Raw genomic sequence first — 9,263 nt, forward strand, 5'->3', positions numbered from 1 at the left:
TTTCCCTTAAATATATACTGGTAAGAAAATTACTACCCTGAGGTGATGTACAATATTATTTTAAAGGTTGATAAGGAGCTGTTTCACTTAAATGTATTTCTACAATAATTTCTTAGGAGTATGTAAGAGAAAGTATATCCTATGAATATAAAATTACAGATAGGAGACAGGGAGAGAGGTATAGAGGGAGGGAAAGAAGGGGAGAGAAGGAAAGTTGAAATGAGAAGAAAGAGGAGGAGCAGAAAGATGAAGAGAGGGAAGGGAGGGGAGGAAAGGAGGGAGAGATAGGGGTAACAGAGAAAAGGAAGGGGAAAGAAGGGGTGGGGAAGGGGGTGCATATATGTGTAAGTCTGTAGTGGTGTTCCAAATGTATAGAGTCAGTACTTGATTTGCTTTTTGCTGTTATCCAACAAGAGTATTAATCAACTGTTTCTATCAGAGTAGGAAACCAGGCCAAAACAAGGCAAAGCAGGCTGAGCTGCTCTTAATCACTTTCTCATGGTATTAGATTGTAAAGTTGTAGAATAGCATTACATTTCCTTTCCAAATGAGGCATGGATCTACTTAGTGATTTGATGTGCTTCCTCCAGTTAGTTGCAATCATGTGCTGATTCTACATGGCCATACATTCTTTGTTAGTTTTGGAGTATATACATATACTCCAAAAATTATATATATATACACATATATATAATTTAAAATGCTCCATTTTACCCATTTATTTATTTAATGAATACCTACAAGTTAGCTAGCTGTGGGAAGAAGGAGGGGGAGAGGGGAAGAAGGAGGAAGAAGGAAGGAAGAAGAGGAAGAGGAGAAGGAGGAATAAGAAGAAAGGCCATGTTAACAAATGAACATTTAAAATGAAGGCCAGACAATAACACTTTAAACACTAACCACTTCTCTCCTCCTTTCTGTTGACAGGTTCAAATTCCATTTCTTCTTTCTTCTCTAGACTCTCCTTTGCAACTGGGAAATTTAGCTATGATCCTCAAATATTTATTCTAATAGGCTGTCAGTAGTCTAATCCTTAAATAGCTAGGAGCGGGGCATCACTGCAAATGGAATGTTAAGGCGCAAGGAAGGCAAGTGACTCAGTTCAAGTTATCTGACAATTAATGTGCAGAAGGCTCAACCGAGAGCTACCCAGGTGTGAAGTTGAAAAGCATTTTGATAAATACCTTCCACGGAGTGAAGGCAAGAGCTGTGTCATTCAATAAAGCAAATGATTTCCTCAGGGAGAAAGCACACAGCGGGTGTGTGTGTGTGTGTGTGTGTGTGTGTGTGTGTGCGCGCGCGCGCGCGTGTGCGCGCTCGCGCAGTGTTTGGTCCTTTGAGCACCTTAGTTATCCAGACAATTAGCCGAAAGGGAATCACATGATTCCCCCCCACCCACCCCCAGCCTCTTGTTTACAGGGACAATGGAGAAGCATCTGGATTGACTGGGGGTCACTGGCAGGTGAGCAGAGTTAAGTGTGACTTGTAAACCATAGGTAACACCCATCACTATTTGACTCAAAGGAAGCAGCAGAATGGATGAAGTGAGTCAGAGGCACTGACTTTGTTCAGGAAATAAAAGGATGATTGGTTCGGCAAAGTCTCACAGTCATGCTTCAGTTCACCCCCAAACTCTTTGTGGTTCATTCTAGGATGTCTCAGCTGTGGCACTTCAAGGTAGCTCTTGTATTCCGAGGCAATTTGCAGGAAGATTTGGAGTTAAAGGGTAAACTACCCTTTTCCATTTCCGTTTGCTTCTCTCCCCCCCCCCCCCCCCCAACAATCAAGCGTTCAGACAAGCAAAAACAAAACCCAAACAGCTCCCAGATAGGGACATTTTATGAGCTCCCTTTCTGTCATTATTCTCTCTTGGCTGAGCAATCTGTTTTTGACAACGCAGTATTTATCTTCCTTGCGATGCCTGGATTCATGGTCTTCTGCCATCCACTCTAGTAATAATTTTGTTGGATAAAAGGTATAAAGAGAGTCTATTTTGAAAGTCAATTTGTAATTTTTGCATTTTTAGCTTTTTTCCCTTATCCCCCTAAAAATCCATCTCAGATGGATTAAAAGATTGATTGATAAAATATCAGAGCTTAAAAATCAGAGTAAGACAGAATTTAACAGCTCAAAGGCAGCTCAAAGATACTTTTTAAAAATAATAAGCTTAGAAAATAGGCAAATTATACTGTATTGACAGATTCGGATGTACATAAGTAGTAACAAAGACTTGGTTTTATTTATTTGGTTGGTTTTTTTGTTTTGTTTTGTTTTTCTTACAGAGATCTCGGAGGAGACTTTCACTGGGCTTCATCATGTCTTTATTGGTACTGTTCATCTTACGGTAAAGATTCTTTATAGCGCGCTTGATGAAAAACACTCAGTGCCAATCAAAATAAATGAACAAACTGTAAATCAAAATAAATCACACAAGACTGAATAAATGAGGGGGGAAAAATCCTAATCCTGAAACAGCTAATGAGCAAATGCCACAGACAGACAATTCTCATGAGACGGGAGGCAATTCACTCAGTCAGCAGGAGAAAACACGTTAGTCTCATTAGTGAACAAATGCATGCAAACCGGGCAGCGAGATGCACTTCTTTCTATTAAATTAGAAAGACGTATAATAACTGCACACCTTGTGGATAAACATACTAAGTAACGGACACAGTTGTACATGCTGACGATGGTAGAAACAACTGCTCTGTGCTGACCCTACAAATCACAGCAGAGATGCAGGACAATAAAGGAATCTGATGCTTTGGGCCAAGAAGACAAACTAGCCTGTTAGCAGTCTACTATCTTCCAATGCGAGTGTGGAGTACCTGTAGGGAAAGAAGGATGCCATCAGCCCTCCCAACTATCACAATGGTGGGGAAAAAAAAATCTCTGGGATGCCTGCAGCACATGCTAATGTACAAAGTTCAATGGCTTAGGCTCCCACTGTGGTGATGGGAGGAGAGGCTCTAGAAAAGCTCCCTTTGTTCTGGGTTGTCTTTCGACAATGATAATTTTCCTTTCATCTTCAACTTGGTACCCTGAGGACAGAATGAGGCCAACAGTAAAGCTCTGCTGGGAAGAGGCCATTATCTGCCTCACAACTCTCTCAAACCATTAGGGATTGTGGTGGCTTGAATAAGAATGGCCCCACCAAAAGTTCAAATATTTCAGTGCTCAGTCCCTAGTTCGGTGGAACTGTTGGGGAAGGATTAGGAGGTATGGCTTTGTGGGCCACTGTGAGTTAGGCTTTGTGTTTTCAAAAGCCCACTCCATTCTCAGTTAGCTATCTCTGAAAGACCCACAACGTGAGGACTCCCCCACGTGCTGACTCAGGAGAGGCGACACCCCAAAATCACCCACAAGAAACAATCTTGTTGCAAACTGCAAGAGGATTTTTATTCAAGAGCGCTCTTGGGCCCATGGTCATACACCACACAGGGGTAGAGGACCGTGGTGCCCCGAGTAACTGGATAAGGGGGTATTTAAAGGAAGAAACCACAACTCGAGGAGGTGGGAAGGGCGTTGTTAGAAAATACCAAAAATACCAGTTAAGAGTCACAAGGAAGTGCAAAGTTACAAGAGTCACGAGGAATACCTGGTAACTGTGAGGGTTATTTCTCAAAACAGTTTCTAAGAGCCCCTAACAAAAGCACATTTGCATAGCGGGTTCCGGCATTGGTCAGGGTGACTTTCTTTGAATGAGCACTCTTTGAACCCAGGAAGCGGGTGGGTGGAGGAATGTCGCTATCTGTTTTATGATTAGCATACCTTTTACAAAGGCCACATTCCCAAGCCTGGGCCTAAAGGCCTAGAATTCTGTTTTTACTTTGTTATACTTTCAATCTCCTGCTTGTGGATTGAGATGTAAACTCTCAGCTACTGATTCAGCACCACACCTCCTTGAACACAGCTGGAAGGACAGATTTGAGCTTTCGTGACCATATTATCACAGGGAATGCTAGAGCATTTGCAGGGGAGTGCAAAGGGCAAAATAACAAATAGCTGAAAACCCGACGGTAAAGCAAACACAACAAATGAACTTAGAGTTAGTTATCTGCTAGCAGAATAAAAGCAGATTTTCAAGGTGTAAGAATGGGATAGACACAGAGAAAGAATGCTGAAGAACTCGAGGCAGTGAAATGGTGACCAAGAACTTTCCCAGAAGCTACAAAAAGGGACAAAGCTCTAAAAACAGAAAATGGGCCCTTAAGAAATATAGAGGAGCAGGGACAATATCCAGAAAATTGCAAGGCACAAGAGGAGAGAAAGAGAGAGAAATGAAAGGGATATGTAAATCATGAAAGGACAAAAGACTTAGATAGAAAAGGCAATCAGTGTGGAGAATTCACAAAGAGCAAAAAGCAGATCTGCCACACGACTCAGCTAACCACTGCTTGGCATCCACCCTAAAGACTTGCCATCCCAATCAACAGCTACTTCTCAGCCATGGTCGCCGATGCTCTAGGCACAACAGAAAGGACTCATGTCTTCCAGCTGATGACCTCACAATGAAAATTGGTTATACCTACACAGAGGAATTCTATCCACCTGTAGAGAAAAATTAAAATAACAAATTGCAGGGAATAGTTGGAACTGGAAAAATATAACAATAATAAAGAAGAAGTCATGAATTTGAGGGTGGGAGATGGAGGAGTTGGAGGGAGGAGAAAGAAGGGTAGAAATGGTCCAATCACAGTCCTTCTGTATGATATTTTCAATTTTTAAAAAATTAGGTTAAGAAAAAAAAATACCCAGGCTTAACCAAAACACAAGGATATTGAAAATGGGCTAGAGAAACAGGTTAGTGTTAGACCATCTGCTTGGTATTCATGAGAGCCTTGGTTACATGCCCAAAAGAATGAGAGGAGGAGGAAGAAGTGGAGGTGGGTGGGTCAAAGACAAAGCCTGTGGGAGCTCAAAAGACAATGACAAAGAAGTAAAAATCATAACCACACCAAATTTCCCATCGGCAGCTTGCAATGCAAACGGTAAGGAAGTACTTTTGTTGTAAAGAAAAATCCAAAAGAAAACCCTATACTTTTGTATCTAGTCAAATTTTAAATCAAATTTGTAACCATCATCATCATCTCATTCTCACGTGTGTGTGCACACCTCAGAAGCTATGTTACACAGAGACTCTCCTTGAAATACTACCTGGAAAACATGTGCAACCGTCTGGCACGCAGGGAGGAGACACAGGAGGGTGAATGACTGAAAACTCACTAAGGCAACTTGAAATATCTATTCATGATAAACAAAACTGAAGCTCTAGGAATTACCATGATAGGCAAGGAATGAGATGGAGACATGAAACCTGAGGAAGGCATTTTATCATTGGGATTACATTATAGATACTGATAAGTTAAAAAAAAAATCAAGAAGAGTAAGTAAACTCAACTGTTAATAATAAGTTAAAGGCCACTACCAAAAATTAGATATAATGTATCACTATTAGAGAGAGGAAGGAAAAGGTGTTCGCAGCCTTCGCAGCGCTGCTGCCGTTCTCCAACGCCAGCGCCTCTAGCTTGCCGAGCTCCAGCCGAAGGAGAAGGGGGTAAGTAAGGAGATGCCCATACCATGGCTCCTACAAAGCAGACTGCCCGCAAATCCACCTGTGGTAAAGCACCCAGGAAAAAACTGGCTACAAAAGCCGCTCACAAGAGTGCGCCCTCTACTGGAGGAGTGAAGAAACCTCATCGATACAGGCCTGGTACTGTGGCACTCTGTGAAATCAGACGCTATCAGAAGGCCACTGAACTTCTGATTCGCAAGCTTCCTTTTCAGCATCTGGTGCGAGAAATTGCTCAGGTCTTCAAAACAGATCTGCGCTTCCAGAGTGCAGCTATTGGTGCTTTGCAGGAGGCAAGTGAGGCCTATCTGGTTGGCCTTTTTGAAGATACCAATCTGTGTGCTATCCATGCCAAACGTGTAGTAACTATGCCAAAAGATATCCAGCTAACACTCCGCATATGCGGAGTACATGTTCAAGAGTCCACTATGAGGGGAAACATTTCATTCTCAAAAATTTTTTTTTCCTCTTCTTCCTGTTATCAGTAGTTCTGAATGTTAAATATTTTTTTCCATGGGGTCAAAGGTACCTAAGTATATGATTGCGAGTGGAAACATAGGGGACAGAATCAGGTATTGGCAGTTTCTCCACGTTCATTTGTGTGTGAATTTTTAATGTAAATGCACGATGTAAAGCATTAATGCAAGCAAAATGTTTCAGTGAACTCATTTCAACAGTTCAACTTTATAACAATTACAAATAAACCTGTTAAAAATTTCTGGACAATGCCAGCATTTGGATTTTTAAAAAAATAAGTAAATTTCTTATTGACCGCAATAAATAAATAAATAAGGAAGGAAAAAAGATCATTCAAATTCTCAAATGGGAATCAACAAAGAAATAAAAGTATGGTAGTATGGAAAGACAAAATTACAACTAATTTCCTTGTGAGCGTAATGGCCTTTTAGCCATGATTCATCACTGGAGCCTCCTTCACGCTACAGAATGGAGTGAGAGTCCCCACTGGCAACAGCGGTGGCAGCACAGTTGGTTTTGTGTGGTGGAAATAGGGAGTCAGAGCAACACAAAAAATAGCCTGAATGGTTGACAGTAGGTCAGATTTCTTTTTGTTTTGTTTTTTGTTTTTTTTTGTTTTTGTTTTTTTTTTTCCCCTTCTTTGTAAGGTTATAGCAGAGAGATCTTATCACACTGACGCAGATGGACTGGACTCTCCTGTTTTCAGGGAGGGAAAACATCTATTTTGGGATCTATCTGCTTCCTAAAGCTTTGGTTTGGTTAGATGACGTTTGGCATGACGGGCTCCGTATCTATTTTCTGTGTTACCTCCGTCACTTTTTGTTAACAGAATCCACAAAATACGATGATAGTCAAGGGTCCTAATGTATCAGGTTAAACACTGTAAATGGTGTCTCCGTGACTGTGGATCACTTTGCTACTTCTTCTTCTTCTTTTTTTAAGTGAAAAGAGCAATCTCTCAAAAGTCTGCATTTCTGGTATTATTTTCTCACAACACCGAGCACAGTAGAAAACCCAGCACATTCCAAATGTTATACAGACTGTATTAAAACAAAAAAGTAGCTTCTTTGCCTTTATATATATGCTTATTATAAATACATATTAAACAGTGGGCAGAGAATTTCCATGCTATCTGTAATATGTTCTAAGACACTTTGTAGCATTTGAACAGTAGTTTGTACTAAAATAAATAAATAAATAAATAAAATGTAGAACTAAGTAAATGCATCAACCCTTGAAGGGTGCAATCAAGACTAAAGTTGTAGCTTCCAAAACCTTGAAAACGAGGAAGGTAAAAAGCAAATGAGAGATTCCCATTCACACCTGTGGTCCCACCCACGCAGCACAGTGAAGGGAGCGGATGCTCAAGAGAAGCCTGGGAATATACAAGACCTCGCCTCAGAAATAAAATAGCTCAAAATATAACTTTACAAATGGGCTCATGGTTTAGCTCAGTGGTGCAGCATTGATTCGCCTGACATTCATAACATTCTTGAAGCTCTTGGCTTGATAAGGGGGATTAAAAAAGTAAAAGAAAAATACTCAACTTTATTAAAATTATGGAAAATGCTCTTAACAATTAAAAAAACTATCAAAATGGTAGCAATCAATTTATGAAATGGGATAAAAATTGGCAAGTCACATATCTTATAAAAATTTATAAATTCCTTGTTTGGACTGTAGCTCAGTGGCAGAGCACCGCTCAGCATGTATGAAGTCGTAAGTTCGATCCCAAGGATGGGACAAAAGTAGCGTGAGCATCCAAATGTGCAAAGAGCTCTTAAAACCCAGTCAAGCCATGACTGACTGGCAAAAGATGGGCAAAGAACTCCATGAACACTTTTCTACAGAAGCAATACTGTAGAGAGAATCTCTTACAATCATCACCTGTCAATAAAAAGGCTAATGGCCAATGAGCTGAGGCAGGAAATGGGAGGTGGAACACTGGCAGGGAGAGACGGGATTCTTTTTTTTTTTTTTTTTTTTAACTCTTTTTCACGTTTTATTTTTAGATCTAGAGAGGAAGGTGGAAAAATATTCAATACAACATCTGATAAAATGTAAAGAAAGACGGGATTCTTGAAACTTGAAAACGTTTGGGAAGTGACTGGGCCATGAAGTCTGTGACCAGTCAATGCAGAGATCCATCACTAGAATTATAATTAGATGATACTATTGATGACATAGGAGGGCAGCCTACCTGGAATCTTCTTCATCTCCCTCTGGCTACCCTGCGGTAAGCAGCTTCCCCGCAACACCCCCTCACCTCCGTGTCCATTTGCCATGACGATTTTGCTTTGCCACAGACCTCAAAGCAATGGACCCAGCAGGTTAAGAACCAAATAAATCTTTCTTCCCTGAAGTTGATTTTCTCAGCTCTTTGGCCACAGGGTTGTATGTGAGTAACACATTTGTTTATATATGGTAATCAAATAAGTCCCCATCCCAAAGGAAATGTTGTTCATTGCAAGTTGGTAGTGAGTCTCTGTTCACCAGATTTGCTCAATAAAGTAAGACTTCATCAACAAATGCTCTGTAATCATTGTAGCAGCTGGGACAATCAGGGTAAATTAATTACATTCAAGGTTCTGCTAAAAAGCAACAAATGTCACTTTCATTTACATTTCACTGGGTGTAGCCTCCCCTCCCCCAGCCTTAATGGTTCCACTGTTTACACCTGGATGGAGCTTGCTGGCTCAATCGTTCTGCCACGCCCACTGCTGGAACCTGCCGCTTTGCTGTTCGGAGCCGTACACATGGTCACCCTGCTATTGGACCCCAAGATTAATTGGCGGGAATCGGGTCCCTCCCACTTCCTTTATAACGGAGTGCCGGAATAGTAAAAATTGAACCTTGAGCAGAGACCTTTGTCTTGGTTCCTTCCTTATCTCGAGCAGCCCAGCCCCTCTTCTCTTCCAGGTTTCCAAAATGCCTTTCCAGGCTAGAACCCAGGCTGTGATCTACTGGTCGGACACAACAACTGGGCAAGGGAAATCACATGGCCTTTCATACCCTTTCTCTGCAAAGTTGCCCATATCCCAATCACTGGAACCCATGACTACGCTGGATTATACTGACAAAGGGATTAAAGTTACAGATAGATATTAGGGTTGCTAGCCAGATGACTAGACATACGATCTTGAATGACTCAGCTGAGCTCAGTGTGATCACAGAGGGTCTTACAAGTAGAAGGACAAAGAGAGATGGTGTAGAGCAG

General features: G+C 41.2%; 1 long non-coding RNA gene and 1 pseudogene across 1 annotated transcript; both read left to right on the top strand.

Annotated features, from left to right (window-relative positions):
* Nucleotides 1–1,553: 1,553 nt before the first annotated feature.
* Gm41048 lies at nt 1,554–8,487 on the top strand. The gene is made up of 3 exons (XR_873895.1): nt 1,554–1,723; nt 2,280–2,341; nt 8,059–8,487. It is a non-coding gene; the product is annotated as a predicted gene, 41048 (long non-coding RNA).
* Nucleotides 5,472–6,346, top strand: Gm4938 (predicted pseudogene 4938; annotated as a pseudogene).
* Nucleotides 8,488–9,263: the final 776 nt, after the last annotated feature.

Source organism: Mus musculus, chromosome 13 (assembly GCF_000001635.26).
Source record: "Mus musculus strain C57BL/6J chromosome 13, GRCm38.p6 C57BL/6J".
NCBI lineage: Eukaryota > Metazoa > Chordata > Mammalia > Rodentia > Muridae > Mus > Mus musculus.